Below are 26,262 nucleotides of genomic sequence, written 5' to 3'. Positions count from 1 at the left end.
ACCGGCGACTGTGTCGCTGAGAGACCATGTGAACCGGTGACTCTGTCGCTGAGATCATGTGAACCAGTAACTCTGCCGCTGAGACCATGTGAACCAGTAACTCTGCCGCTAAGACCATGCGAACCAGTAACTCTGCCGCTAAGACCATGCAAACCGGCGACTGCCACTGAGACCATGCGAAACTGCGACTGCTACTGAGACCATGTGAACCGGCAACTGCCACCGAGACCATGCGAACCGGCGACTGTGTCGCTGAGAGACCATGTGAACCGGTGACTCTGTCGCTGAGACCATGTGAACCAGTAACTCTGCCGCTGAGACCATGTGAAGCAGTAACTTTGTCGCTGAGACCATGTCAACCAGTAACTACCTCTGAGACCATGCGAACCAGTAACTCTGCCGCTAAGACCATGAGAACCGGCGACTGCCACTGAGACCATGCAAACCTGCGACTGCTACTGAGACCATGCGAACCGGCGACTGCCACCGAGACCATGCGAACCGGCGACTGTGTCGCTGAGAGACCATGTGAACCGGTGACTCTGTCGCTGAGATCATGTGAACCAGTAACTCTGCCGCTGAGACCATGTGAACCAGTAACTCTGCCTCTAAGACCATGCGAACCAGTAACTCTCCCGCTAAGACTATGCGAACCGGCGACTGCCACCGAGACCATGCGAACCGGCGACTGCCACCGAGACCATGCGAACCGGCGACTGTGTCGCTGAGAGACCATGTGAACCGGTGACTCTGTCGCTGAGACCATGTGATCCAGTAACTTTGTCGCTGAGACCATGTGAACCAGTAACTTTGCCGCTAAGACCATGCGAACCAGTAACTCTGCCGCTAAGACCATGCCAACAAGTAACTCTGCCGCTAAGACCATGTGAACCGGCGACTGCCACTGAGACCATGCGAAACTGCGACTGCTACTGAGACCATGCGAACCGGCAACTGCCACCGAGACCATGCGAACCGGCGACTGTGTCGCTGAGAGACCATGTGAACCGGTGACTCTGTCGCTGAGACCATGTGAACCAGTAACTCTGCCGCTGAGACCATGTGAAGCAGTAACTTTGTCGCTGAGACCATGTCAACCAGTAACTACCTCTGAGACCATGCGAACCAGTAACTCTGCCGCTAAGACCATGAGAACCGGCAACTGCCACTGAGATCATGCGAACCTGCGACTGCTACTGAGACCATGCGAACCGGCGACTGCCACCGAGACCATGCGAACCGGCGACTGTGTCGCTGAGAGACCATGTGAACCGGTGACTCTGTCGCTGAGACCATGTGAACCAGTAACTCTGCCGCTGAGACCATGTGAACCAGTAACTCTGCCGCTAAGACCATGCGAACCAGTAACTCTGCCGTTAAGACTATGCGATCTGGCGACTGCTACTGAGACCATGCGAACCGGCGACTGCCACCGAGACCATGCGAACCGGCGACTGTGTCGCTGAGAGACCATGTGAACCGGTGACTCTGTCGCTGAGACCATGTGAACCAGTAACTCAGCCGCTGAGACCATGTGAACCAGTAACTCTGCCGCTAAGACCATGCAAGCAAGTAACTCTGCCGCTAAGACCATGCGAACCAGTAACTCTGCCGCTAAGACCATGTGAACCGGCGACTGCCACTGAGACCATGCGAAACTGCGACTGCTACTGAGACCATGCGAACCGGCAACTGCCACCGAGACCATGCGAACCGGCGACTGTGTCGCTGAGAGACCATGTGAACCGGTGACTCTGTCGCTGAGACCATGTGAACCAGTAACTCTGCCGCTGAGACCATGTGAAGCAGTAACTTTGTAGCTGAGACCATGTCAACCAGTAACTACCTCTGAGACCATGCGAACCAGTAACTCTGCCGCTAAGACCATGAGAACCGGCAACTGACACTGAGACCATGCGAACCTGCGACTGCTACTGAGACCATGCGAACCGGCGACTGCCACCGAGACCATGCGAACCGGCGACTGTGTCGCTGAGAGACCATGTGAACCGGTGACTCTGTCGCTGAGACCATGTGATCCAGTAACTTTGTCGCTGAGACCATGTGAACCAGTAACTTTGCCGCTAAGACCATGCGAACCAGTAACTCTGCCGCTAAGACCATGCCAACAAGTAACTCTGCCGCTAAGACCATGCGAACCAGTAACTCTGCCGCTAAGACCATGTGAACCGGCGGCTGCCACTGAGACCATGCGAAACTGCGACTGCTACTGAGACCATGCGAACCGGCGATTGCCACCGAGACCATGCGAACCGGCGACTGTGTCGCTGAGAGACCATGTGAACCGGTGACTCTGTCGCTGAGATCATGTGAACCAGTAACTCTGCCGCTGAGACCATGTGAACCAGTAACTCTGCCTCTAAGACCATGCGAACCAGTAACTCTCCCGCTAAGACTATGCAATCTGGCGACTGCTACTGAGACCATGCGAACCGGCGACTGCCACCAAGACCATGCGAACCGGCGACTGTGTCGCTGAGAGACCATGTGAACCGGTGACTCTGTCGCTGAGATCATGTGAACCAGTAACTCTGCCGCTGAGACCATGTGAACCAGTAACTCTGCCTCTAAGACCATGCGAACCAGTAACTCTCCCGCTAAGACCATGCGAAACTGCGACTGCTACTGAGACCATGTGAACCGGCAACTGCCACCGAGACCATGCGAACCGGCGACTGTGTCGCTGAGAGACCATGTGAACCGGTGACTCTGTCGCTGAGACCATGTGAACCAGTAACTCTGCCGCTGAGACCATGTGAAGCAGTAACTTTGTCGCTGAGACCATGTCAACCAGTAACTACCTCTGAGACCATGCGAACCAGTAACTCTGCCGCTAAGACCATGAGAACCGGCGACTGCCACTGAGACCATGCGAACCTGCGACTGCTACTGAGACCATGCGAACCGGCGACTGCCACCGAGACCATGCGAACCGGCGACTGTGTCGCTGAGAGACCATGTGAACCGGTGACTCTGTCGCTGAGATCATGTGAACCAGTAACTCTGCCGCTGAGACCATGTGAACCAGTAACTCTGCCTCTAAGACCATGCGAACCAGTAACTCTCCCGCTAAGACTATGCGAACCGGGGACTGCCACCGAGACCATGCGAACCGGCGACTGCCACCGAGACCATGCGAACCGGCGACTGTGTCGCTGAGAGACCATGTGAACCGGTGACTCTGTCGCTGAGACCATGTGATCCAGTAACTTTGTCGCTGAGACCATGTGAACCAGTAACTTTGCCGCTAAGACCATGCGAACCAGTAACTCTGCCGCTAAGACCATGCCAACAAGTAACTCTGCCGCTAAGACCATGTGAACCGGCGACTGCCACTGAGACCATGCGAAACTGCGACTGCTACTGAGACCATGCGAACCGGCAACTGCCACCGAGACCATGCGAACCGGCGACTGTGTCGCTGAGAGACCATGTGAACCGGTGACTCTGTCGCTGAGACCATGTGAACCAGTAACTCTGCCGCTGAGACCATGTGAAGCAGTAACTTTGTCGCTGAGACCATGTCAACCAGTAACTACCTCTGAGACCATGCGAACCAGTAACTCTGCCGCTAAGACCATGAGAACCGGCAACTGCCACTGAGATCATGCGAACCTGCGACTGCTACTGAGACCATGCGAACCGGCGACTGCCACCGAGACCATGCGAACCGGCGACTGTGTCGCTGAGAGACCATGTGAACCGGTGACTCTGTCGCTGAGACCATGTGAACCAGTAACTCTGCCGCTGAGACCATGTGAACCAGTAACTCTGCCGCTAAGACCATGCGAACCAGTAACTCTGCCGTTAAGACTATGCGATCTGGCGACTGCTACTGAGACCATGCGAACCGGCGACTGCCACCGAGACCATGCGAACCGGCGACTGTGTCGCTGAGAGACCATGTGAACCGGTGACTCTGTCGCTGAGACCATGTGAACCAGTAACTCAGCCGCTGAGACCATGTGAACCAGTAACTCTGCCGCTAAGACCATGCCAGCAAGTAACTCTGCCGCTAAGACCATGCGAACCAGTAACTCTGCCGCTAAGACCATGCGAACCAGTAACTCTGCCGCTAAGACCATGTGAACCGGCGACTGCCACTGAGACCATGCGAAACTGCGACTGCTACTGAGACCATGCGAACCGGCAACTGCCACCGAGACCATGCGAACCGGCGACTGTGTCGCTGAGAGACCATGTGAACCGGTGACTCTGTCGCTGAGACCATGTGAACCAGTAACTCTGCCGCTGAGACCATGTGAAGCAGTAACTTTGTAGCTGAGACCATGTCAACCAGTAACTACCTCTGAGACCATGCGAACCAGTAACTCTGCCGCTAAGACCATGAGAACCGGCAACTGACACTGAGACCATGCGAACCTGCGACTGCTACTGAGACCATGCGAACCGGCGACTGCCACCGAGACCATGCGAACCGGCGACTGTGTCGCTGAGAGACCATGTGAACCGGTGACTCTGTCGCTGAGACCATGTGATCCAGTAACTTTGTCGCTGAGACCATGTGAACCAGTAACTTTGCCGCTAAGACCATGCGAACCAGTAACTCTGCCGCTAAGACCATGCCAACAAGTAACTCTGCCGCTAAGACCATGCGAACCAGTAACTCTGCCGCTAAGACCATGTGAACCGGCGGCTGCCACTGAGACCATGCGAAACTGCGACTGCTACTGAGACCATGTGAACCGGCAACTGCCACCGAGACCATGCGAACCGGCGACTGTGTCGCTGAGAGACCATGTGAACCGGTGACTCTGTCGCTGAGACCATGTGAACCAGTAACTCTGCCGCTGAGACCATGTGAACCAGTAACTTTGTCGCTGAGACCATGTCAACCAGTAACTACCTCTGAGACCATGCGAACCAGTAACTCTGCCGCTAAGACCATGAGAACCGGCGACTGCCACTGAGACCATGCGAACCTGCGACTGCTACTGAGACCATGCGAACCGGCGACTGCCACCGAGACCATGCGAACCGGCGACTGTGTCGCTGAGAGACCATGTGAACCGGTGACTCTGTCGCTGAGATCATGTGAACCAGTAACTCTGCCGCTGAGACCATGTGAACCAGTAACTCTGCCTCTAAGACCATGCAAACCAGTAACTCTCCCGCTAAGACTATGCGATCTGGCGACTGCTACTGAGACCATGCGAACCGGCGACTGCCACCGAGACCATGCGAACCGGCGACTGTGTCGCTGAGAGACCATGTGAACCGGTGACTCTGTCGCTGAGACCATGTGATCCAGTAACTTTGTCGCTGAGACCATGTGAACCAGTAACTTTGCCGCTAAGACCATGCGAACCAGTAACTCTGCCGCTAAGACCATGCCAACAAGTAACTCTGCCGCTAAGACCATGTGAACCGGCGACTGCCACTGAGACCATGCGAAACTGCGACTGCTACTGAGACCATGCGAACCGGCAACTGCCACCGAGACCATGCGAACCGGCGACTGTGTCGCTGAGAGACCATGTGAACCGGTGACTCTGTCGCTGAGACCATGTGAACCAGTAACTCTGCCGCTGAGACCATGTGAAGCAGTAACTTTGTCTCTGAGACCATGTCAACCAGTAACTACCTCTGAGACCATGCGAACCAGTAACTCTGCCACTAAGACCATGAGAACCGGCAACTGCCACTGAGATCATGCGAACCTGCGACTGCTACTGAGACCATGCGAACCGGCGACTGCCACCGAGACCATGCGAACCGGCGACTGTGTCGCTGAGAGACCATGTGAACCGGTGACTCTGTCGCTGAGACCATGTGAACCAGTAACTCTGCCGCTGAGACCATGTGAACCAGTAACTCTGCCGCTAAGACCATGCGAACCAGTAACTCTGCCGTTAAGACTATGCGATCTGGCGACTGCTACTGAGACCATGCGAACCGGCGACTGCCACCGAGACCATGCGAACCGGCGACTGTGTCGCTGAGAGACCATGTGAACCGGTGACTCTGTCGCTGAGACCATGTGAACCAGTAACTCTGCCGCTGAGACCATGTGAACCAGTAACTCTGCCGCTAAGACCATGCGAACAAGTAACTCTGCCGCTAAGACCATGCGAACCAGTAACTCTGCCGCTAAGACCATGTGAACCGGCGACTGCCACTGAGACCATGCGAAACTGCGACTGCTACTGAGACCATGCGAACCGGCGACTGCCACCGAGACCATGCGAACCGGCGACTGTGTCGCTGAGAGACCATGTGAACCGGTGACTCTGTCGCTGAGACCATGTGATCCAGTAACTTTGTCGCTGAGACCATGTGAACCAGTAACTTTGCCGCTAAGACCATGCGAACCAGTAACTCTGCCGCTAAGACCATGCCAACAAGTAACTCTGCCGCTAAGACCATGTGAACCGGCGACTGCCACTGAGACCATGCGAAACTGCGACTGCTACTGAGACCATGCGAACCGGCAACTGCCACCGAGACCATGCGAACCGGCGACTGTGTCGCTGAGAGACCATGTGAACCGGTGACTCTGTCGCTGAGACCATGTGAACCAGTAACTCTGCCGCTGAGACCATGTGAAGCAGTAACTTTGTCGCTGAGACCATGTCAACCAGTAACTACCTCTGAGACCATGCGAACCAGTAACTCTGCCGCTAAGACCATGAGAACCGGCAACTGCCACTGAGATCATGCGAACCTGCGACTGCTACTGAGACCATGCGAACCGGCGACTGCCACCGAGACCATGCGAACCGGCGACTGTGTCGCTGAGAGACCATGTGAACCGGTGACTCTGTCGCTGAGACCATGTGAACCAGTAACTCTGCCGCTGAGACCATGTGAACCAGTAACTCTGCCGCTAAGACCATGCGAACCAGTAACTCTGCCGTTAAGACTATGCGATCTGGCAACTGCTACTGAGACCATGCGAACCGGCGACTGCCACCGAGACCATGCGAACCGGCGACTGTGTCGCTGAGAGACCATGTGAACCGGTGACTCTGTCGCTGAGACCATGTGAACCAGTAACTCTGCCGCTGAGACCATGTGAACCAGTAACTCTGCCGCTAAGACCATGCGAACAAGTAACTCTGCCGCTAAGACCATGCGAACCAGTAACTCTGCCGCTAAGACCATGTGAACCGGCGACTGCCACTGAGACCATGCGAAACTGCGACTGCTACTGAGACCATGCGAACCGGCAACTGCCACCGAGACCATGCGAACCGGCGACTGTGTCGCTGAGAGACCATGTGAACCGGTGACTCTGTCGCTGAGACCATGTGAACCAGTAACTCTGCCGCTGAGACCATGTGAAGCAGTAACTTTGTCGCTGAGACCATGTCAACCAGTAACTACCTCTGAGACCATGCGAACCAGTAACTCTGCCGCTAAGACCATGAGAACCGGCAACTGACACTGAGACCATGCGAACCTGCGACTGCTACTGAGACCATGCGAACCGGCGACTGCCACCGAGACCATGCGAACCGGCGACTGTGTCGCTGAGAGACCATGTGAACCGGTGACTCTGTCGCTGAGACCATGTGATCCAGTAACTTTGTCGCTGAGACCATGTGAACCAGTAACTTTGCCGCTAAGACCATGCGAACCAGTAACTCTGCCGCTAAGACCATGCCAACAAGTAACTCTGCCGCTAAGACCATGCGAACCAGTAACTCTGCCGCTAAGACCATGTGAACCGGCGGCTGCCACTGAGACCATGCGAAACTGCGACTGCTACTGAGACCATGTGAACCGGCAACTGCCACCGAGACCATGCGAACCGGCGACTGTGTCGCTGAGAGACCATGTGAACCGGTGACTCTGTCGCTGAGACCATGTGAACCAGTAACTCTGCCGCTGAGACCATGTGAAGCAGTAACTTTGTCGCTGAGACCATGTCAACCAGTAACTACCTCTGAGACCATGCGAACCAGTAACTCTGCTGCTAAGACCATGAGAACCGGCGACTGCCACTGAGACCATGCGAACCTGCGACTGCTACTGAGACCATGCGAACCGGCGACTGCCACCGAGACCATGCGAACCGGCGACTGTGTCGCTGAGGGACCATGTGAACCGGTGACTCTGTCGCTGAGATCATGTGAACCAGTAACTCTGCCGCTGAGACCATGTGAACCAGTAACTCTGCCTCTAAGACCATGCGAACCAGTAACTCTCCCGCTAAGACTATGCGATCTGGCGACTGCTACTGAGACCATGCGAACCGGCGACTGCCACCAAGACCATGCGAACCGGCGACTGTGTCGCTGAGAGACCATGTGAACCGGTGACTCTGTCGCTGAGACCATGTGAACCAGTAACTCTGCCGCTGAGACCATGTGAACCAGTAACTCTGCCGCTAAGACCATGCGAACCAGTAACTCTGCCGCTAAGACCATGCAAACCGGCGACTGCCACTGAGACCATGCGAACCGGCGACTGCCACCGAGACCATGCGAACCGGCGACTGTGTCGCTGAGAGACCATGTGAACCGGTGACTCTGTCGCTGAGACCATGTGATCCGGTAACTCTGCCGCTGAGACCATGTGAACCATTAACTCTGCCTGAGACCATGCGAACCAGTAACTCTGCCACTAAAACCATGCGAACCGGCAACTGCCACTGAGACCATGCGAAACTGCGACTGCTACTGACACCATGCGAACCGGCGACTGCCACCGAGACCATGCGAACCGGCGACTGTGTCGCTGAGAGACCACGTGAACCGGTGACTCTGTCGCTGAGACCATGTGAACCAGTAACTCTGCCGCTGAGACCATGTGAAGCAGTCACTTTGTCGCTGAGACCATGTGAACCAGTAACTCTGCCTCTGAGACCATGACAACCAGTAACTCTGCCACTAAGACCATGACAACCAGTAACTCTGCCGCTAAGACCATGCGAACCAGTAACTCTGCCGCTAAGACCATGCGAACCGGCGACTGCCACTGAGACCATGCGAACCGGTGACTGCCACCGAGACCATGCGAACCGGCGACTGTGTCGCTGAGAGACCATGTGAACCGGTGCCTCTGTCGCTGAGACCATGTGATCCAGTAACTTTGTCACTGAGACCATGTGAACCAGTAACTTTGCCGCTAAGACCATGCGAACCAGTAACTCTGCCGCTAAGACCATGCCAACAAGTAACTCTGCCGCTAAGACCATGCGAACCAGTAACTCTGCCGCTAAGACCATGTGAACCGGCGACTGCCACTGAGACCATGCGAAACTGCGACTGCTACTGAGACCATGCGAACCGGCAACTGCCACCGAGACCATGCGAACCGGCGACTGTGTCGCTGAGAGACCATGTGAACCGGTGACTCTGTCGCTGAGACCATGTGAACCAGTAACTCTGCCGCTGAGACCATGTGAAGCAGTAACTTTGTAGCTGAGACCATGTCAACCAGTAACTACCTCTGAGACCATGCGAACCAGTAACTCTGCCGCTAAGACCATGAGAACCGGCAACTGCCACTGAGACCATGCGAACCTGCGACTGCTACTGAGACCATGCGAACCGGCGACTGCCACCGAGACCATGCGAACCGGCGACTGTGTCGCTGAGAGACCATGTGAACCGGTGACTCTGTCGCTGAGACCATGTGAACCAGTAACTCTGCCGCTGAGACCATGTGAACCAGTAACTCTGCCGCTAAGACCATGCGAACCAGTAACTCTGCCGTTAAGACTATGCGATCTGGCGACTGCTACTGAGACCATGCGAACCGGCGACTGCCACCGAGACCATGCGAACCGGCGACTGTGTCGCTGAGAGACCATGTGAACCGGTGACTCTGTCGCTGAGACCATGTGAACCAGTAACTCTGCCGCTGAGACCATGTGAACCAGTAACTCTGCCGCTAAGACCATGCGAACCAGTAACTCTGCCGCTAAGACCATGCGAACCGGCGACTGCCACTTGTTTGATGTGCTTCTCTCTGGGTCAGGATTTGCAAAACTATCGTAAAATTTGAAGCAACCAAGTAGATTGATAGTTGTGTTCAGATAGATTTCCCCTGTGACGCTGGTGTTGGTCTCTTGCATGCAATATTTAGACTTACCCTCTCCGCCCCCTCCCCAGAAACAACAATTACAAATCTCACAAAAGTTTTGTTAATCTAAAAAGTAACCATCAAGATGTAACCTCTCCTTGGATGGAAGTGTGTGCAATGGTTGGTTTAAAAAAAAAAGATGATGTTTAGTATGATTGATTTGCATTAAGTCATGTATTTAAACATTCATTCATGTTTGTGTTGGTTGAAATGGAATACATACAATGTTTTGTGTATCACTTTGTGCAGAATTAACAACTGAAGAATTTTTTAAAAAGCTTATCTTTTCAACCGGTGAACGGGGGCAGGTGGGTCCAGAGGTCATCCAGCTGTTCTTGGACTGTGGGGGTGTCTGTATTTTCAGAACCTGATGACACACAATACACAAATTTATACATACATTATAAATACTCAATTGTGAATTAATATTTTATTATTCAAAGGAAGTAGTTAAGACAGCGGATTGTATTATCAGGCCATGTCTGTGTCCACTGTGATAGGGGAAAAAAACAAACCCATACCTTGTAGACTGGAGAAGGAGTTGTGGGTGCATTGTCCATCATCCACAGCCGGCTGGTTGACGGAGGTCTTTGAGGTACCCCATGGTCGGAAGTGGTTGGGCTAAGTGGGGCAGGATCTGCAAGGTCGAGACTTGTCCAACGCACTTTCTGAGCGGCATCTTTGAAGCAGTGGTCTTCCTCGTCTCACTTGGTCCTGCAATATACAATAGCCTGTACAACAATAACTCACAAAATAACACAATTGTAACAATAATATGCAACTGTAAGTGATCTGAACTAAATTAATTTGCTAATTTAACTGTCCCTAGACCAGCATAAAAAGCTAAACTATACAAACTAAATACTCTACTATAAACCTAATCTACTCCTAACCTAACCTAAATATAAATGTGCAAAAAAATATGAAAAGTTAGCTTAGTCTGTCTTGAAGATGCTGGACACAGGAAACCTGGAAAAGTCAGAAAATGCAGTGACTTCTATACTATATATTGAGGACCACATGCTGAAAAATCTGCATAATGTGAAATACAACAAACAACAACATGGTGATGGCTTCTCAGGTTTTAGCCTACAAAATAAATAAATACAACATGTTAATGAGACAGCAATACTTAATTGGATGAGAGTTTGACCAAGCGTCAATTAATGAATGAACATTATTGTAACCAATTTTTTTTTACTAGTTTACTGGTTACTAATTTTTGTACTTCAGTTTAAAATCCTCTTTATTACCTATAAATCTCTCCATGGTCTAGCTCCACTTTATATTTCAGAACTCTTAACCCCCTACTCTGCACCGAGATCCCTCAGATCTCAAAATCAGATACTGTTAAGCGTCCCACGGTCTAGGCTCAAGACAAAGGGAGATCACGCCTTTACTGTCTTAGCTCCAACACTGTGGAACAAGCTCCCCCTCAGTATCAGGGCAGCTGAGTCTGTGTATCATTTTAAAAAACTTTTAAAAACCCACTTGTACAGACTGGCATTTGTGCAATGATTTCTAACGTCTTACACATATTTTAGATTTGTATCCCATTATTTTTGCTTGTTCACTGTTTTTGATGATGTTCTGTTATTTTTGTTTTTTTGTTTTAACTGTTGTATTGCCTCCGTGATAATGTACTTTGTAAAGCACCTTGTAACCCTGGTTTTGAAAGGTGCTATAGAAATATAGTAATAAATAAATAAATAAATAATAATCTATTTCCCCCCCATTCTTTGATTTAAAAATAAATAAATACATAATACTAATAATATTGATTATCCCAAATACACCGTTCCTTCAGATATTTTTGTATTTCACTATACATGACATCACAGAACAGTGGTTGAAAGTTCTTTATGAATAATAATTTCAGTGTTTCTCAACATTACAAAAGCATTTTTTAAAAATTGCTTACCTGAAAAGGTGAAGACAAACAACTGAATGCTGAAGGTCAACGAAGAACTGGATACACCTCTAGAAACATAGCAAAATTTTATGTGCCCCTCTGCTTAATATAAATTTGAACTTTCTTCATACATTTTTATAGCACCCATGGTCCTCAGGGGTCAAAAAGGACCTCATGACATTAGACTGGTTTTAGGAAATGTAGAAAAAAATATTACCAACTTTTTTTCACTTTTTAAGGTAACTCATGACCAAAAAAAAAAAATATATATATATATATATATATATATATATTTTTTTTTTTTTTTTTCATTATTATTGGTTAATTTTATTCAAATATACAAATATCAAAACATAAGTTTCACTAAAAGTTGACATGACCTACTCTGTGCATTCCAATCAAGAATTATTTTCTTCAACTATTACTATTGAAAAAAGTATTTAAGGTTTTTTTTTACTTTTTTCTCTCTTGAAATGAGGCCTAATTTTGAATATTTGACTAAAATTGACCAATAATAAAGAAAAAAATATGAAAATTATATATCAATCAATCAATTTTTGGTGCATGAGTTGCCTTAAATGATAAAATGATTAAAAAAAAAAAAAAGTTGGTAACATTTTTTTTCTACATGTCCTAAAAACATTCTTGTGTCATGGGATCCTTTTTGACCCCTGAGGACCATGGGTATATAGTCGACGGGAGGACCACACAAGGGTTAAAAAAAATAATAACACATAATTTATGAAAGTAGTTTATGTTAATAACAGTCTTTGACAAACACTCACCAGTAAATAAATGGTCAAGCTGTAAATTTGTGAGGTGAAAAACAGGATTAAAGCTTGCAAAGAAGATGAATATGAATGGATACATTGATAATTCTATTGACGCCACAGCTCGGTAACACCATGGTAATAGTTAGGTAATAATCTGATAATAGTGGCGAATACTTTCAAAAGCTTTCAGTGTAATAGTACCCAAATGCACCCTATACTAAATTTAAGCCATTAATGGCTATGACTCTGGAATTACAAATACACCTTATTACATAATAACCTCTATTATCAAAATAGTACTGCAGTATTAATAACAGAAGAAAAATAGTTTGGGTAATAGTCTGCTAACAGTAGTGAGTAACATTGACATGTAAATCTTAAATGGTGAAGTAAACTACCAGTTCATCATTACAGTAATTTTTTACAGCCCTGACTCCGTGGTTAAATGTATATCCCCTTGATTATCTTTTCTTTTTAACCTCTCATTACCTAGTGACATGAGTTTCAGTTTAATATTATCCAAATACAACGAATGTTCAAATTTAGCCATTGATGAGTATAACATTGGTATTACTATTACACCTTATTACATGAGAATACCAAAACATCCTCACAAAAAACAGGACTATTATCAAGAACCTACCATCAAAATCCACATACAATTAGCTACATATCACAGTTAAAAAAAATTCGTCAGGCCAACATTGTACACAAACCCTACATTAAAAATGGCATTTAGACAACATTAATCAAGGAAAATAGCATGAGCTCGCAATTTTTTTTAGCATTATTATATTATGAGCATAATGACACCTTCCCAGATAGACACAAGACAAAACAGCAATCATAAACTGTTGTGGCCTAGATTATCAACCCACAATGCATTATAGGCTATTCTGTCAGTAGCATCAAATCAGTCAAACTATGCAATGCACTCTTAAAATCAATAGTGTTTGCTAACACCAGACACATCTACTGTTATAACAACTGTTAGCATCATGGTAACTGTAACATGGATATTCTGCCTCTACGGACCATTTATAAATTGCTTCGACATGATGCTAAAGCTAGCTCGCTAGATAAACATCGTCCAAATGAAACTCAAATAACTTGCAACTACATTTCCCAAAATTTTTGACGGTAGTTTAAAAGTTCAAATATGTAAATGCTAACGTTGTAAGGCACGATCGTAACGGTAGTATGCTAGCAAAACTAGCTATTACCGTTAGCATGGAGCGACATAAACTAAAACGTTTTCGTCTGATAACTACTGAAAATGGAAACATTGTTTGCATCTTCTCCATCATATTCCTGTCTCACTATAGCGTTTATTTATTATATTTTACGTTAAACCACCGGCGATTACTGACGTTAGTTAGCTTGACCTAGTTACCTGCTGTTGACAGGACGCTCCGGTGTCTCCGCTCAGACATCCTTCAGCTCGGACATCCTTCAGGGACAGCACGTCCTCCTCCCGGCACAGTACTCCAAATGTGCGAACATTTGTTACACATGCTTCACCACGCATGGTATGGTCCAGGTCAGCCTCCTGACAGCAGATAGACTCAGCACACACGACACCAGGTGCTGCCGACCCGCTCCGCCCCCCAGACGAGCTCCGGCTCCACATCCTCCTCCTCCTCCCTCCGGACCACCGCTCCAGTCTCTGATCAGAAAGTCTTCCAATGTTTGTGGGCTGTCTGAGAAGACTGACATAAATTAAGATGACCGCCATCCTCTGCTTCAAAGAGACAGCCTGCACCGCTGGACTGCAGGTCTCTGCTCGGTGCCACGGCAAACCCATGGATCTAACACTTTAACTACTGTTTGATCATTTAGAAACAAGAAACAACATTTTTTTTAACCTTTTTATTATCACTGATGAAGCGTAGAGTTGTGATCGTGAACGTCATGAAACAACCGTTGTTGTTGCTTAGATGATGCCGCCACTACCAGCTGTCAGCAATAGCTGAAAAGGCACCCACGTGGAGCGCTGGAAAATGACCAATCATAAGAGGCCTGGGGTCAGCCTTGGCCCCGCCCCCAATGTGTCAAAAGACCTCGCTCCGCGCGAGCAGCGCTCGACCGCGAGCGAGCACGGGGGAGAATCTGCCTCACTCAGTTGCTGAATATGTGCGCGAAGATCAAACAATGACTCAAATATGACGCTATAGTCCACCTCTGCCTGCTCACTGTGGCGGAACTGTCTCCACCAGCAGTTCATTTCAGTTGATTGCCCTGCTGTGGTTGGTCAACTCCACCTGGCCACCTGGTTGCTTAGCTACCAAAGCCTCCCCCCCTACCCCACCCCTCCCTTCTCCAAGACAGGCATTCTAATTTAACGGACATGGCGTTTTTTCATAAAGCATGATACCTTATAACTTGACCATACATTGTCCAATCTGCCTCAAACTTGTCATGCATGATGATGGTTCATCACTGACCAGTTCTACATAACAATATTTAATAAATTCCCGCCCTTTTTGATTAGCCACGCCCCTTTCATAACTAATAAACTTTTTGTCCTAGAAACTTGTATAAGGTGTCAGATTACGGGGCATAGAGTTCCTGTTTAATAGGTGGTTGATTACCCCGCCCCTTTTGACTAGCCACGCCCCCTTTTACTAACTAATGAAAGTTTGTCCTAGAAACTTGTATGAGGTGTCTGTGAACTCAGAACAGAGTCCCTGCTTAAATGCTGATTTAATCAAGGAGAATCAAGGGCCAGAGGCAAGCACACAATCAACATTTCTTTAGAAATGTTCTAGTTATTAGGGACCGAGCACTAACGGTGCGAGGACCCTATTTAGTGGGGCGGATTAGCTCAATATTTTACAACAATCGTTCACTTTGTGATAAAAGCATGAAATTTGGTAGATGTGTTGGTGAATATGTTTCGAACAAATCTGGATATTGGGCCACCTCAAAAGCGCCCCCTAGTGGCCGTGGCAGGCATTTGTTATACGAATAAATCAATGATGAATAAAAACTGCCCTTTTAATAATACCAACTGGTGATGAATTGTATATTGTTGGAAAGCCTGATTAGTCACCTTTACAACGAGGTACAGCTTGTAAGGATCGTGCATTCATGGAATGAGCAACGGGGCTAAACGTGTGGGTAGCACCCCCCAAAAATGTGCATCCCCTGTGTAGTGGGGCAGATTAGTTGAACAATCGTTCATTTTGTGATAAAAGCATCAAATTTGGTACACTCATTGCTGAATACATGTTTAATGAATCTGGATATTGGGCCATCGCAAAAAAAATTCTGATGGCTGTGGCGGCCATTTTTTAAAATGGCCATTTAAAAGCGGACATTTTTAAAAATGGCCGCCGGTGGTTACTGCCGTGGAATGCTTTGCCTACCCTTCAGCTGCTGTTTCATGTTTTCAGCACCACAAATATAATTTAGAGACATGTTAAAGTGACAAAAGCTTTATTACAGTCTAATAGAAAAGAACATTAACTTTGTATAACATTTTATTAGGTCTTGATATTCCCATTCACAGGCTACGGCCTCCTCTTTGGCTTGTATTCTTCTGTTGCTCCTTAAAAAGAAAAAATAATTTTCAATATTGTATGACCTGCAACAATAAAAACAAAACACATTTAGACAGAGAAAAAAATCATACATTTTAAAAATTCTACTAGGGTTACTTGTAGCAGTTGAGCAGTATCTCTTTCTGGCAAAATCCTTGTACTGAGGTGTGTGACTTAGTCAGGCGGCTTAGCCAAATAAAGGGGACACGCCGGACAAGAGCACCACATTTTTTCCACATACTCTCTATCATTATAGGTTTCAATTTTTAGTAGGAGCCCCTTCATCAAGATTGTGGTGATGGCAGCCATATAAAGTCTATGAGAAATGCTATATCTTCCAAGCCACTTAGAAGGTCAATCTTGGTGTCAAAATATACATTTTCTGGGTCCAGGAATCATTTAAAGCTATTGAGAATATCACTAGAAGATTATTTGATCAAATAGATATGTTCATTTTCACTCAGACTGGGCAACTCGCTTCAAGTTGCAGCAGGGTATCCTGAGTTGAAACTGTTTGGAATCAATGTTCACGGGAGAGTGTGGATTAGCTGCCATGTACACTGCTCAAAAAAATCAAGGGTACGCTTTCAACTCATGTCAGATCTTGATCAACAAATTATTTACAGTGAGTCATCCAGTGATATTCACAATAGCTTTAAATGATTCTTTGACCCAGAAAATGTATATTTTGACACCAAGATTGACCTTCTAAGTGGCTTGGAAGATATATTGGTTCTCATAGACTTATGGCTTATGGCTTATATGGCTGCCATCTCCGATCTGCAATCTTGATGAAGTGGCTCCTACCAGTTGAAACCTTTGGTGATAGAGAGCATGTGGAAAAATTTTGGTGCTTTTGTCCGGCGTGTCCCCTTTCTTCTCAAATCTGGTCCTAAGCCGCCTGACTAACTGTGATGGAGTTATAAAATACATTTAAAAAAAAAGAAAAAAAGAACCACATGGGCAAAGGAGACATTACATATAGTGTGTGTGTGTGTGTGTGTGTGTGTGTGTGTGCAGAGAGGGATGTCCACATTCCACAGGACATAATTTAACAGTGTCTTATTAAGCTTTCACACCCAACAGCCACTGATACATGTTCCAAGCTAACTAGCTAGCTTAAGTACCTATTTTTGCTATCTTGCTAATTTACTTTTCCGCCAAGGCCCATGATGATTGTTTTTCTCTTTAGCCTTTATGATGTTCATAGCATATTTTATTCATAATTATAACAGGTGAAATAAAATATTTAGACATACCTTGATGGAGAGTCCACTGCACTGCTTGTCCCAGGAAGCAAATGCTAGCTAGCTCATTTGCTAGCTAGCTCGATGGCTAGCCCGATTGTGGTGGGGCAGGAAAAATAACTGAAAGAGTGTCTAACTGGATTTTTGTTAATTTAATATGTGTATTTACATTTTTTAATTTACGTTTTTATATTTAGTTTAAATTTTTTAAATATTTTAAGAAATAATTTTAATATTTTTTCTAATTTTAATGAAGAAAATGACTGCTATGGCCACTAGGGGGCGAATTTGCGATGGCCTAATATACAGATTTGTTTGAAACATATCCACCAACACATCCACCAAATTGTGTGCTTCTATCACAAAATAAACAATTCTTGTGATTTATTGAGCTATTCCGCCCCACAGGGGATGCACATTTTTGGGGGGTGCTACCCACACGTTTAGCCCCGTTGCTCATTCCATGAATGCACGATCCTTACAAGCTGTACCTCATTGTAAAGGTGACTAATCAGGCTTTCCAACAATATACAATTCATCACCAGTTGGTATTATTAAAAAGGCAGTTTTTATTCATCATTGATTTATTTGTATAACAAATGCCTGCCACGGCCACTAGGGGGCGCTTTTGAGGTGGCCCAATATCCAGATTTGTTTGAAACATATTCACCAACACATCTACCAAATTTCATGCTTTTATCACAAAGTGAACGATTGTTCAGCTAATCCGCCCCACTAATTGTAATTGGTCCGTCTATTATTATTTCGACAAATGAATCGCCTTTTTGAGGCCTTTATCATATTCAAAACCTCCCCAAACTTGGCACAAAATTCAATCGTGGCGAAAATTTACATATTTCATTGCTTTCAGAAATGGGCGTGGCAAAATGACCTACTAGCGCCCCCTAGAATTCAGCCCCTCACACAGGTTTGTCGTAGAGACACGAAATTTGGTACATACATGTATCATGGGAAGACGCACCAAAAAGTCTCAAGAACCCATACCCTAAAATGTACAGGAAGTCGGCCATCTTGGATTTTATATAGAATTTTCGCCATTTCCACGATGCATACTTTAACGAACTCCTCCTACAGATTTCACCCGATTTACATCAAACTTGGTCAGTACCATCACAACGACTTTGGGATCAAAAGTTGTATAAATCTTTACCGACGGTCACACTATGTGGGCGTGGCATGGCGCCAAAATATGGCGTCTCGCCATAAAACACGAGATTGTTATAACTTCTCCATTCTTTGTCCGATCTGGTCCAAACTTCTCATGCTTCATCAGAGTCCAGCCCTTAACATTTCTAAAAGACAATATTTCATAAAGCCCCGCCCCTTATGCTTTATCCACGCCCCCTTTTACAAAATTACCACATTGCATACTTTGACGAACTCCTCCTACAGATTTCACCCAATTGACTTCAAACTTGGTCAGTACCATCACAAGGCCTTTGGGATCAAAAGTTGTATAAATCTTTACCGATGGTCACACTATGTGGGCGTGGCATGGCAGCAAAACATGGCGTCTCGCCATCTAATAGCAGACTGGATAACTTGACCATACATTGTCCAATCTGTCCCAAATTTCACACACGTGATTAGGGTCCAGCCCGGGACACACCCACGTGTCAATAGTGACACACAGTCATAGCGCCCCCTGCTGGCAACAGCAAGTAACTTGTTTTATACTTAAACCTTGCAGTAGGTTTCACGTAGAGAAACAAAATTTGGTACACACGTGCTTCATGTGGAGACGCACCAAAAAGCCTCTTGGACCCATACCTCAAACCCAACAGGATGTCCGCCAGCTTGGTTTGAAAATCGCACAATGCATTGTTTTTACCCATTTCCACCTCGCATACTTTAACGAACTCCTCCGACAGATTTCACCCTATGGACTTCAAACTTGGTCAGTAGCATCACAAGGCCTTTGGGATCAAAAGTTGTATAAATCTTTACCGATGGTCACACTATGTGGGCGTGGCATGGCGGCAAAATATGGCGTCTCGCCATCTAACACCAGACTGTATAACTTCACCATACATTGTCCAATCTGTCCCAAATTTCACACACGTGATTAGGGTCCAGCCCGGGACACACCCACGGGTCAATAGTGACACACAGTCATAGCGCCCCCTGCTGGCTACAGGAAGTAACATGTTTTACACCTACCACAAGCACAGTGGTAGGAGACATGCAATTTGGTACGCATAGGGACTGAGCCAACAGCGCCGCGTCCGATGTGCCCTCCCCTGACGGCGCCTCCCCCGACGGCTCCACTCTGCGAGGGCCCGTTCAGTACTGCGCGTAGTCCTAGTTATTATTATTATTATTATTATTATTATTATTATTATCATCATCATCATTATTTTACTTGAATATTTCAATTTTATATTACTTTATACTTCTATTCCAATACATTTACTATCATATTTGTAACATTACTGCAAACAAAATATATAATATATGACACTTATTATCAATTAAACTATTGTTTTGAACAATTAACACATAAATTGGATTGACAGGAAATAAATGGAAATTATTTTGATTGTTTAAGTCATTTTTCATATACAAACATGAAAAAGAAGATCTGCTGCGTTTAATTTGAATTATTTGAATATTTGTATGTATTTATTTTAAATAATGTTCTCACTATTTTAACAATTTTTTACCAAGAAAATATAATAACAAATATGAAATGAATCGGTAGAAGTCCACCTCAACCAACTACACCAGTAAAATACAGCTTTTACATTAATGCATGAGCAATTATGAGCTAATGTTGTAATAAACAATAGCTTAACAGTTAGAGAGGACATTTTTATGCTTTGAGCACTTTACTTTTAATTATTAAGTAAATTTTGTTGACAATACTTACATACTTTTACTTAAGTAACATTTTCAACGCAGCATTTTTGCTTGTAACAGAGTATTTATTTTCACAGTGCGGCATTAATACTTTTACCTAAGTAAAATATCTTAATACTTAATACTAGTTAAAGCAACAGTGTACTAAATCTTATGTCCCTCTGTCTCCAACACACAGTACATGCACTACCTGCTGATTTAGTGCGTGCAATAAAAGTTACAATGTGAATTTCCTGCCAATAAATTATAATTAATAGCGCAAGGTTTATATGATCAATATTTCAAAGTAGTTTGATGCAAAAATAAAATAATAATAATCATCACTTTGATTATTAAATGCTCTACATAAAAGAAAGTACATAATTTTATGTAATACGTCTGCTACATTAAACAGCAATTTTCAACTTTATTATCCACATACAGAGGGTGAAATAAAAAATAATGGTTAAAGCAGAATTACATTATGTATTCCGTTTATTACAGGAGTGGAAGATAAAAATTCATTAACTCAATGAAATGCTTCCCAGTGTTATATATATAAATTAGATAAAAGCTCCACTTAAACAAGAAGTTTTTGTTTTATTTAAATGGGGCTCTTGCTGTTGCTCACAGCTCTCAACCTGCAGATTAATCATGGAAGTGACCTCCACTACTCCGGCAAAACAAACACTTGAAATACCTCATGTGGATCACTTTGTTTCAGACACTCGTATCAAGTATCACAACACGGATGCACGAGTGTTTCATGTGGGATAGAAGACTCTTAACCCTCATGTGGTTGCTGCTGAACCATCCTATTTGTCTTTATCTTTTTTGCTTGTTTTTACTGCTAGATGACGATATATAATACAGAGTTGTGTTTTATAAATGATACATTATTATGAAGTGACTCAGGTCAATATGATTGATGGTTCGATTTATACATTTGCTGTTATTTCATACAATCATGGAAAAAATAATTAGACCACCCTTTTTTCTTCAGTTTCTTCTTTTCTCTCTCTCTTCATTTTAATGGCTGAAACAACTAAAGTTACATTTGTTTGGACAAATCTATCTATAAAAGCAAGAAGCGTCTGTGTGTGTGTGTGTGTGTGGATGTGTGTCTAGGGCATATCTCGCTGACCTAAGATTTCGTATGTGGCTTGCATATGGCACGAAGGTGTGCATCCTCGATTTTGAAGATTTTTTAATGAATTTTTCAAAATATCATCATTATTTACGTAGGATGTGTTGCGGAACTGCACTGCTTCCGATCGGACGCCTTTAAAGGGAGCTCGGCCTCATTGTGTGATAGGCCTGCACCTGGTCGGTAACCCAATTCACTCTGGATTTCCACGCCTGACTCATCTCATCAGTTTTAAAGTGCGCTACGAGGTTCGATTTTCCAATAATATTCGAATAGTTTCCAGCGTTTTATGGAGTTTTATGACGTTGTAGTGGTCTGCATAGCAACAATATATGAAACACAATAGTTATCACACATTCCACAACACACCTAATAAGCCTTACTCACATTATTCACATCCATCTGTTAGTGCTTCATGTAAACTTATTCCCTCCTATATCTATGTCTGTATATATTTCTAACCATGTTGAATGATTAAGTTTCTTTTTTTTTAAATAACTATTTCTGTGTCTCTTTATATCTCAATGTACATCCATGTATTACTTTGTACTTTGTATATTAACACTACGCAAGAGTATTACACCTCATTGTACATCCCACTTTCACACACAACCTAATTTGGCCATAATTGAAAAATCTACTTAATCTCCCACTATACGAATACATACTTCTTACGGGCACTGCACTAGTATATAATGATAACAACAAAAATAGCTTTAAGAGTTTAATTTAAGAGCTGATATCTAGCCATTTTCCATGGTTTTCTTGATAATAACCATATCATTATCAAGAATACCATGGAAAATGGCTAGATAGCAGCTCTTAAATTAAACTCTTATGAGCTATTGAAGAAAACAATGGTCTAATATTTTTTGTGTGGTTCTGCACTATTAATTAAATTCAATTCCTCACAGATTTGCAGACACGGACTCAAGTCACAAGCAAGTCCCAAGTCAATTTTTTTTGGGCAAGTCAAGTCAAGTTACAACATAAAACACAATTATTCAACAGATATTGACCATTTAATGGAGAATTTAATGAAACAGCAAATTTTAAAATGCGTTTATTATATAAACTTAAGATAACAATTGTGTTTAAACCCATTTGTAATTTGCAATAATTTAACGTTAAAATGCCAACATTTTATTCTATTGTTTGGCTCAATTAATCACATCACTTATTTTAACAGCTTATGTAAAGTTAGCCAGCTAAAAATTTGTAAGGGAACACATTGTATCCACCTAGCATTGGCTAACGTCAGCCATGACAGACTCTTGAAGATCTGAATAAGTTTGCAAATGACGAACAAAGTTTGATGTTGTAAAAACGGGCAATGTTACAAACACCTGTCAACGTTAACAACATTTAATATTTAAACTGAAATTACAAGAAATTAAAGTTGTCTCAAGTCAAGTTGCAAGTTATCAAAACAAGCACTTGAATCGACTAAAGTCCACATTTCTGTGTATTTGCATTATAAGTTACTAAAAGGAACTTTAATTTTGTCTACTTTGGCGACCCCTGTGGACAAAAGCAGTGGTGTTTCCATGTGCACCATCACCCTGTGTTGTAAAAATCTCCCTTTATATTAGTAAACCTCTCACTTTACTGCAGCAGCATCTGACAGTCTGCTCCACTCAGTCCTGGACTCTGGTTTTCTTGTACCTTCCGTCCTTCCAGCGGGCTCAGCAGTATGGCCTGGACCTCCAGTAGTGCGGTGTAGGTGTTGGCTCGTAAGAAGCGGGTAGTGAACTCCAGGTCCCGGAGCCATACAGACAGACTCTGCTGCTCCACTGCAACTTCTCTCTCTCTGCTGGCACATCCAGTGGAACTTCCCACTGAAGTTGATGTACATGTTATCTTGGACTATATGGATGATTCTTCCACCACCACTTTGTCTTTGGCTGGCCTCATCTGGATCAGCGGGGACTGGCAGAGCAGTGAGGTGAAGCTCTTCTCCTGGCTGGAGAAAGAGCCAGTGCTGGGCTGGTCTGCAGCAGGCTGGATTACAGAGGCCCTGCCGATGTCTCAGCTGAAGGAGTAAATTGTTGGGTTTTATTTTGTGGGGAATTGGACCTGGTTGCAATAAGAATAAATATATAGAAATAGCCAAACTTCCCGCTGGTGTTCTTGTTTGCTTATGTAGGTCATATAAAGGCATGAATATTAAATTGAGACCGTTTCATAACCAGTAAAAAACTCCTGGCAGTAACTTTAAGTTTTGTCTTTTATCACATAAGGCCTCACAGAGCAACTAAAGCTGGCTGTAGACTCTTAGTCTTAATCCTCTGATGATAAATGCTTCATACACTTAATTACTGAAATCTTTGAAATGGTGATTTCTGAAACTGTGAGCCCTTCTGTGATAAGTTACATGTTGGAGGAAGAGAAGATTAAAGTCCAAATAGTTGGCCAGAACCAAGTCTGGTCACACCCGTGCATTTTCAGCGCATGAAAAAGACCAAAATTAAGGAAACTTAGAACACTATAGAGTATAAAGCACAGATAAACAGTGAATAATTTGCTTTCACTGCATATTTATTTCAACACAATACAGTATATACAGTTTCAAAATTGCAAATCTCTGAAAAGAAAGAAAAATAACTTGGCTGTAAGGGAACATCACCAGTGAGAAGCAGTATGACTGTCACACTTTTCACCTTTAACATAAACATTCGTATAGCACTTAAATCAAACCTTGAGTACAGAGAATGTTATTGAGATGTTTTTTTAAATCAACATATATAAATGCATTGCACTGTATACATAACAATTTGAATAATAAAAGAATAATTACTTAACATTTCCAGCAGTTTTATTTGATAAATAGAGTGGATATGAGAATAAGATCTGAAAGGCAGTAGATTTCGTCCTGGAAAGAAAAGCAGAGATAATAGAAACAACAACCCAAAAAACTAAAGTCTGGAATTAAACTTTCACCACGTTTGATGAATTGATATACTTTTACTCAAGTTAGCATTGTTTTCTATTTTCTCCGAAGCAATGCAGATCTTAAGATAGTATGCTGTGAGAAAAACACATTACATCACACGTCTGAATAAGCTGAAATAGTAGCACTACTGTAGGCTGGATTTTCCAAGGACACGTAATACAGCTTTTTAAAAGTTACACACAACTTTCCTTCACGCACTCACACTCGCACGCATTCACTCTCTGAGTCATCGAGTTTATGTAAAGGACACTGATGGACACACCGAGCATCCTCGAGTGACAGATGGTCAAATCGTTTTCAGTCAGCTCATCGTCGCTGTAAGTTCCTGGCATCGGAGATAACAGGTTTAAATGCTTCAGCATCCTCAGGAAACACCTCTGCAGTGTATACAAGGTGGGCACTGTGCATGGCAATGAACAATACAGCTTGCATATAACATACTAGTTTCTTTGATATGGTGTATAATAAAAAAACATTCTGGTCAGACTCTCTGATGACACCAAGCCCACATGGAGAGGCACAATTAGTTAGAAAACTGTGATTTTTGTGGTGCACAACACATGTAAAGCTCATCTGCTTTCTTTTTTTAAATTTTGCACGTGTATGTATATATATGTCTGTGTATGTGTTTCTGTTGGAGAAAGGGGGGGCTTGAAACTGCAAAGTAGATGAAAAATGAATGGATTGTAAAGAAAAAAAGTGGTGTTCGATAAGAAAAATCAAGAGTTCAGGGAAGGTAGGTGTGTGAGATTTTGAGTAGTCACACTGGGAACAAAAAGGCAGAGTTTTTTGAGTGAGATTTGGCAGCGCAAAAAGCCTTGAGCCACAAAAAAACCCAATTCTAGTGAAGTTTCAAGGCCGTCTGCCAAAAAAGATTTCCAGAAACAAAGTCCAAACTAATCTTCACTGCTGCAGCGTCTATAAAATCTTTACGAGGTGGCATAAATCAGAGCGTTGTCACTGTCCATTATAGATCTGCATAGCGAGGTGTGGTTCCTCCCCTGACTGGAAATCACTGAAAATCAGGAAGCGGAGTGTAATACTGAACATAATCAGATGTGGAGAGAAGACTGTGATGAGTAAAAATGGCTGCTGTTCATTGGCGTGAAGGTCTCTTGGAGTAATGTGGTGCCTTGGCTGTGTCTCCTGTCTGCAGGAGCACATTACCATCATGGTCCACTCCTTAAAATGCAACTCGGTTGCTCAGCAGACCATCAGCTTGTTAACAGAGTGCTTGTCAAGACAAATTTCCTTTTGCAAGCTTTCTGTCTACTGGAATAATTTCTGTTTTTCTTAGTTGTTGGTGAAATTTCGATATTTTCCCTAAAATGTATAGGATAGAGGAACAGTGCCAGAGCACCTGTCCAACTGCTGCCTACAGATAAACACTTCTGCACCATCTCTCACCCTCCCTGTGTGCATTCTGCTAGATGTGCTTTTTTGTTACTCCAGTATTTTGCCCTAAAAGGTCTCTACACAGCTGGAATGGAGTGTCATACACTGTTTCTTTTGATCCAAGTAGATCTGACTGATCCAATCCCAAGCTTCTGTAAATACAATAAAAAAAAGTTTGGATAAAATCTGAGTTTACCATAAATGATTTATCATACAGGGCCTCGTGGAGGACGCAGGACATTTTCTGTGCTTCAGCAGAAAGGTCAACTCCTGAATCTGAGGGAGTCAGCTCTTCCAGTGATGATACATCAGTGGGATATGTTGTGGGTAATAGCTCAGGAAAGTGTCTCTCAACTTGGA

At 44.6% G+C, this 26,262-nt stretch overlaps 1 pseudogene; it reads right to left on the bottom strand.

Annotated features, from left to right (window-relative positions):
* Positions 1-23,159: 23,159 nt before the first annotated feature.
* LOC131992944 (small ribosomal subunit protein bS1m-like) lies at positions 23,160-24,839 on the bottom strand (annotated as a pseudogene).
* Between the last annotated feature and the right edge of the window lie 1,423 nt (positions 24,840-26,262).

This window comes from Centropristis striata, chromosome 19 (assembly GCF_030273125.1).
Source record: "Centropristis striata isolate RG_2023a ecotype Rhode Island chromosome 19, C.striata_1.0, whole genome shotgun sequence".
NCBI lineage: Eukaryota > Metazoa > Chordata > Actinopteri > Perciformes > Serranidae > Centropristis > Centropristis striata.
Note: the sequence above shows the minus strand (reverse complement) of the source record. Positions and strands in the feature narration are given on the sequence as shown.